We start from the raw sequence: 6,357 nt of genomic DNA, 5'->3' as shown, positions 1-6,357 counted from the left end.
TCCTCTCTCACCTAGCGCCGGCCGGGGAGGTGCGCCGAGAGGGCGCGCCGGGGAGCCGGGGCCTCCCTGCGGTGCGGGGCGCGCGGCCCGCGGAAGGCAGGAGCAGGCGCGCGGGGCTGTGTGGCCGCCGGGCTCCGAGCGTCGCCGCGTCCCCACCGCCCCGGCCGGCCCCTCCAGGCGGCCTGCGGGGGCGGCGCAGTTGCGAAACTGAGTGAGTATTAACTTTACTCCGCGGCCGCGATTTCTGGGCAGCATCTGGGACCCCTCCCTCTTGCTCCCGGAGCCTCCGGGATCCCCTTACCCCTTTTTCTGCGCCGGGGGCTTCTTTGCCCATTCTGCCCCCAGCCCGCTCCCGCTGCGGGCTCCCGCTTCAGTTCACCTTTTCCCTGTTGTGTTCCTTTTTGCGCGTTCTCTCTGCGGCACACACGCGTGTGCCTGAAAAGTACAAGCTTGTTCCTCCTTGTTTCTCTGTTTCCTTCCAGTGTCCTTGGCAGGGTAGTTTAGAGGCCACTTTTGTTGGGAAGGGAAATGTATGCCTCGTTTCTCTTAGTATTTTTTTTTTTTTCCAAATGGAAATTGGTTGCTCGCTTGCGGGGTGGCGGTTTGGTGAAACGCTTGTTTTTCCTTATTGATTGGTTTATAGGCTTTTAAATTTTGTTTGTACGATTAGCCCTCCCGCGTCCCTCGTCTCCCTTGCTGCCAACACGTCTAGGGAAAGGAGTCCACAAGAGGAGACTTTCAAAGTAGTTCCGTTTTGCAGACTAGAAACTTTGAGAGGGTAGATCTCAGAAAACTTGAGATTCAATCAGAAGGGATGTTGAGCTTTGAATATGGGTGCTTGTGCGGCATTGGGTCTTACAAGCCAAGTAAGCTGGGTTTGTAATCGAGTGTTGCGTTGTTATTTTAGCGTGATAGAGCCGCCTGGTGTTGCTAAACCACCACTTTCTCAGCATCAAATGGCATCTTGAGCAGTGCAAGCGTGGATATCATTGCGGGTCAGTATTGCCCCTGGTCTTTAGGGATTTATCAGGGAAATAGATTTGCAGGGCACATATCATAATTGATTTAAACCCGTCAGGTTAGCCCTGTCAATACATCAAAGCATTGCATTAAAAAAAATTACTTCAGCCTGGTGATGGCGAGAACGAGCATTGATGGGCTTTCCAGTATAATGTGGCTCAGCGGTTCTTCATTAGATCTGGTGTGTCCCCAGGAAGCATCTTTAAATATGTATAGATCTCTGCTTTTCTGTCCATTGGATGAACTGCTTATTCTGATAGGAGATCCCCAGGTAGTTTATTTCCTTTTTTTCTTTTTTTTTAAAGTCATCTTGGGGTTGCCAGGAGTTGGCGATCATGTTATAAAGGAAAGAAAAAGGGAAGCTTTCTTAATGGTTTTCAGCATCCTGTCCTTTGCCTGGTTGAGGTAGTAGTGAATGACAGCTGGCCCTCTGCAGGGAGAGGTGCGTGGTGAATACGAGAATCAGGACACAGGACACAGCACTATCATGTTGGAGAGTGGTTTGTGTATTACACCTTTTACCGGGCATATTAACGGTACTTTTTTTTTTTTTTATCTCGATGGGGAGCTCTCTTAAAACCATAAAAATTAGGTAACCATACCCTACTTTAGGAAGACTGAACATAATTTAGTGATTATCCTATTGAAGAATCAGATCCAACAAAATGTAATTTGTAATGTAGATGATAAAACCTTTCAAAAATCTCTGCTTTTCTCATCTTCTCTCTGTTTAAGAATCTCAAGCTGGTACTTTCAATAATAGACACAACTGGCAGTAATGCATTGAGTTCTTTCTAGGTTCATTGATCAAGCCTAATTTCTGGGTTTCTCTGCGGGGGGGGGGGGGGGGGAGGGGGGATATCAGAGCCCAGAGAGTGAGCAAATCATGGGACTGTGTGGATAGATGAGAAAGGCATTTCAGTTTGCCAAAGTGTCAACATGCTACAGGGGAAAAGAATTAAAAAGAAGAGAGAATGTAAGTTTTTAGGGTACATGTTTACTGAATTTAGCATTTGGTTGAGGTATTTGGGGATCACAGATTTTAAATTTTATGCAGTTATTTCTTTTTAATATTTTATATTTTTAGGTTTCTGTTTTTTAATGTGAATCTCAGTGCTTGGCTTTCGTAGCCTTCTGTACTGGGTGGCTTGCGTTAATTTTTGACTTGAATACCTTGGTCACTTTAAGAAATGATTAGTTTTTCAGAGTTCTTATTTATTAATTGATCTGCCTTGCATTGACATATGGAATGACTTGAGAGTAAAAATACTATTTGCTACTGGATATTGTTGATCTTTTCATTATGGTAGATTCTGGGCATAATGGCTTTGCTCATTTTTTGTAAAACTTTGGGTCCTTTATAGCTTGCTAGTATTCTAAACATTGCAAAACTCCTTGCAGGTAGAAGTGGAGTAGGAATGAGAGTGGAATAGGTAAACATTATGTATTAAATCTGAGGAGTTCGATTTAAAAAATAATATATCACCTGTTTACTCTCCTTGAAGGCTAGGTTACTCCAATGCTAAGTAGTCTTCAAAATTCAAAGTGTAAAGATAGTTTCCAATACTCTGTATAGTGGGAAGAATGCTTATCTTACAGCCATCCTACCGTTCCTGTAAAATGGGGGTACCGCTACTAAAAGAATTGCTGAGACAAGTAGAATACCTAATATAGGTGTTCTTAGCCAGTGACAGCGCATCTTAACTAATAATGGCAGCATCTGAGCCTTTTCCAGAAATGAGCTCTTTGATTACCCATCCTTTCAAATTGTTTCTCCTGTTTTTCAAAGAATGGCTCAGGCCCGATGGCTGGAGTTATCCTTCACTCTTTTTCTTCTGTCTTCTCCACCCAGCTATTTTGTCACAAAGTCCTGTCTACTTTTCTAGCAAAATCTTTATCAAACCTGTCTGATTTTTAGTCTCTATGCTACCATCCTAGTTCAACTCGCTTTCCCCATTGCAGAGGCCTCCTACTCACCCGGCACCCCTTCCAGTCCCTTTTCCCACCAGCAGCCTGTAAAAGAAAAATAAGTCACTTGCAGTTTAAAGTCTTCAAATCTCTTAAAAACACGTCTATTCTTGGGATAAAATATAAAATCCTCAACAAGCCTGCAAGGTCTTGCATGACTTGGCCCCCGCCCCCTGTTTTCATTTCTTGTCAGCCACATTGGCAGTGCTCCAGCGGACTCACCTCAGGGCTATTGCGCATGCTGTTGGTCTCTCTATTTTAGGACATCTCGTTGATGGTTCAGATATCCTCTTTATAAAGTCTTCTCTGAGAATGCCACCCTTAGCACCATGTAACTTAGAACCCCTTTATTTTCTTTCTCATAGCAAAATCATCTTTTTCCTTCTTAATATTTACCACAATTTATCATTATTATTGTTCAACGTGTCTCTCTTGCCCTTGAGGGCAGGAATAGTGCCTAGTTTATTTACCAGTTTATACCCAGTATCTAGTATATGTATGTATGTGTGCGTGTGTGTGTGTGTGTGTGTGTGTGTGTGTATAGTAGGGGCTTATTAAAGTTATTGTTATAATGAATAAGATAGTAATATCAGTTTTGTTTTTGTATCTTGATTGCCTTCTTTTTCACCATTAAATCTGCTTTTCATAACAGAAAAGCCAGACTGGCACTCTCATGTGTTCCTTATTTGCCGTTTGGGCTCTGTGGAAAATTCATAGTAATAAATCGAGACACCTTTTAATTAATGTTATTACCTCTGTGCTTTTCTCTTGTTGATAATCCTTTTTCTAAGTACATCATTAAAGTAATTATGCTTTTTTTCATCAGTACAGGATTACTGAAAGAAAAAAATCTTACTGTGTCACATTGTTTTACACATGTCATGTGATAACATGTTAGCCGGCAGCTATTGATTGCTCAGTGCTGGATTTCCAAGGAAGGTAGGGGAATCTAGTAGAAAAATGAGAATTCTAATTCTAAAAATGTTTAGTACTGTCCAGCTGTTGGTATGACTTTCATAAAGAACAAACTAGGTATCATTTGACCATTCAGTTAATAAGGTAGAGGAATACTATAGTTTAAATATGGGAGCCACCTACAGGTCTGAAAGTTCTTTTTCCCTTCTCACTAAAACATTCCTTGTTTTAGCCAAAAAAGTCTCATGACCTTCCAAGGCCAAGGAAGGTTTAAAGCTTTGTTTAGGTATTTTTGTCATGCGGTTGCTCTTTACACAGAATTAGTTTGATGCACTATAACTCTGAAGTACTTATGTCTTCATTATTAATGTTTCTAGTCTCTACTTCTTACCTAATCACCCACATTTTCTTTTGACTTGTTTTTTAAGACTTTAGTTTCTTTTTAGAATTTTTACCTCACACCCTTAGAATGTAATTCCAATTATTTTCTAGTTTTGTATTTTGTAGGTCACTAAGTATGCAAGAAACTTGGCAGTTGATTCTGATTCTTTCAGGATGTATTTCTTTGTACTCAACCTTTGGGTTTCCCCTCAAAGTTATACCTTTTAGTGGTCTGGACCCTGAGTTTTTGCCAGCCAAAAGCTGGATACCCTTGGGTTGGGGGAGCAGAGAGGATTAAAGCAGCATTTGAAAGCTCCTATTATGTGCCAAGCTCTGGGCAAAGTGCTCTCATAAAAGAGGAGTGAGGAGTCACCTGGTTAAAGTCATGAAAAGGAACCTTAAGCTTGTCATACATTAGCTTCACTCTAGGAAATTGTTCCTGTTTTGCCCTCATTTTCCCACCCTTTATTTTCTAGTCAGGAAGGCATGACAAGATAGAGATCTCCTCTCTAGCCAGACTGTTTACCTTGCCTTGGTGCTTATTTAAACCTGATTTTACTTGTATAAAAATATTGAAAGTGGGGTCAGAGGGGCACACTATGTGATTTGCCTTTATGGTAGGCCTCTGTGCCCCCAGGACATTTGCATCACAAGTAGCCACCACTGCAGAGGAGAAGAAAGTTATGGTTGGGAGCCCTTGTTATTTTTCCCTCATGACTGTATGCTTACCGGTTACTTTGGGCGACCTTGAATAAGTAGCGTGGAGCTTTTTAGAACCAATAATATTTATTATCTTTTTATTTCACAGCCTTGCCATAGGATTTAGAAGACTTACTTGGGGCAATTTTTTTTTTTTTTTTTTTTTTTTTTGGTCACATTCAGATGTATCACAAAGCTCATTACAATTACAATGAACTCTGGTGCTGTCCAAGTCTTGTGTATTAAGAAAAATACATTGTGAGAGAAATTTGACTTTCAGCTGCACCTGGAACCAAAGTCTCATGCTCCCTTCCTCCCCCCCACCCCCCAACCAAAAAACCAGGATATAACTGGAACTTGAACACTGGAAACTTGTAGAAACTCAGCGTCCTTGTCCAGGGAGATCTGCTATTGACAGCCCTTTACCATAAATGGTCAAGTTCAAGGTCCTCCAATTAAAACTTACTCCTGTTCAGCACTTTTGCATACCTAGTCTTCCTAACCCCTTAAACACGCTTAACCTAGTCCAGCGAGCAAGATGGGTTTGAGGCACCGTTAGGTCTCCTATCTTCTTGGTTGGCACTATCCCAATCAGTAAACCTTTCCTTAAAAAAAAAAAAAAAATGTTATTCAGTAGCAGTAGCATATGTCTTACTCTTTGTTTTCATAATAAATCACATATACAGGTTGTAACAAGAGTTGTGATAGTTTCCACCAGGTTTTATTCATGGGGGTTGATATGTCCTGTCACTCTTGTTAACTGTCATTGGCTTCTGAGTGCTAAATCATGTTTATTTTTAATTCTAGATATTTTATTATTAGAAAATCACATTGAATTACTCTTCCAGATATAAGTATATATGTTGAAAAAATTAATGAAACAGAAAAGTAAGATCTTACTCTTATTTTTGCTTAAAATATTCGAATAGATTTATAATTTCTAAAACCCTGTTGTAGAAATACTATTGAAAGATAGGTTGGGGATGTTTTGCAATGTTAAAGGTAATTTTTGGCTATTTCTAAAGCAAGTTCTAATACTTGATGCCATTAAATGTAGGAAGCCTAAAGTTGCTTTTTTGTGCTATATTTTCCTTTTCAAAATACATAATGACTTCTTTTACATTTCCTTTTTAAAAAGGACTTTATTGAGATATAATTGACATGCAATAAACTATACACATTTAAATGTACAATTTGAGAAGTTTTGATCTATGTATATAAATATTAAATCATCACCAAGGTCAAGCTGATGAACATATCCATCACCCTCCCCAAATTCCCCCATCCCCTTTATAATTCTTTCCCTTTCCCTCATTCCCTCCCTTCCAAATCACATCTTTGCTTCCTGTCTCTGTAAGAGTAGTTTGCATTTTC

The 6,357-nt window shown here is 40.3% G+C and overlaps 1 protein-coding gene across 2 annotated transcripts in view; it reads left to right on the top strand.

The window, feature by feature from the left end:
* Positions 1-79: 79 nt before the first annotated feature.
* Positions 80-6,357, top strand: part of RASSF8 (Ras association domain family member 8) — a 97,454-nt gene continuing 91,176 nt past the window's right edge. Inside the window, exon 1 of one of the 2 annotated variants that reach the window (XM_016119237.2) lies at positions 80-211. The gene's annotated coding sequence lies outside the window, so the exon portion shown is untranslated. The remainder of the gene's footprint in view (positions 212-6,357) is intronic. The other variant, XM_016119238.2, reaches the window with a different exon arrangement.

This window comes from Rousettus aegyptiacus, unplaced genomic scaffold (genome assembly GCF_014176215.1).
Source record: "Rousettus aegyptiacus isolate mRouAeg1 unplaced genomic scaffold, mRouAeg1.p scaffold_m13_p_2, whole genome shotgun sequence".
Lineage (NCBI taxonomy): Eukaryota > Metazoa > Chordata > Mammalia > Chiroptera > Pteropodidae > Rousettus > Rousettus aegyptiacus.
Note: the sequence above shows the minus strand (reverse complement) of the source record. Positions and strands in the feature narration are given on the sequence as shown.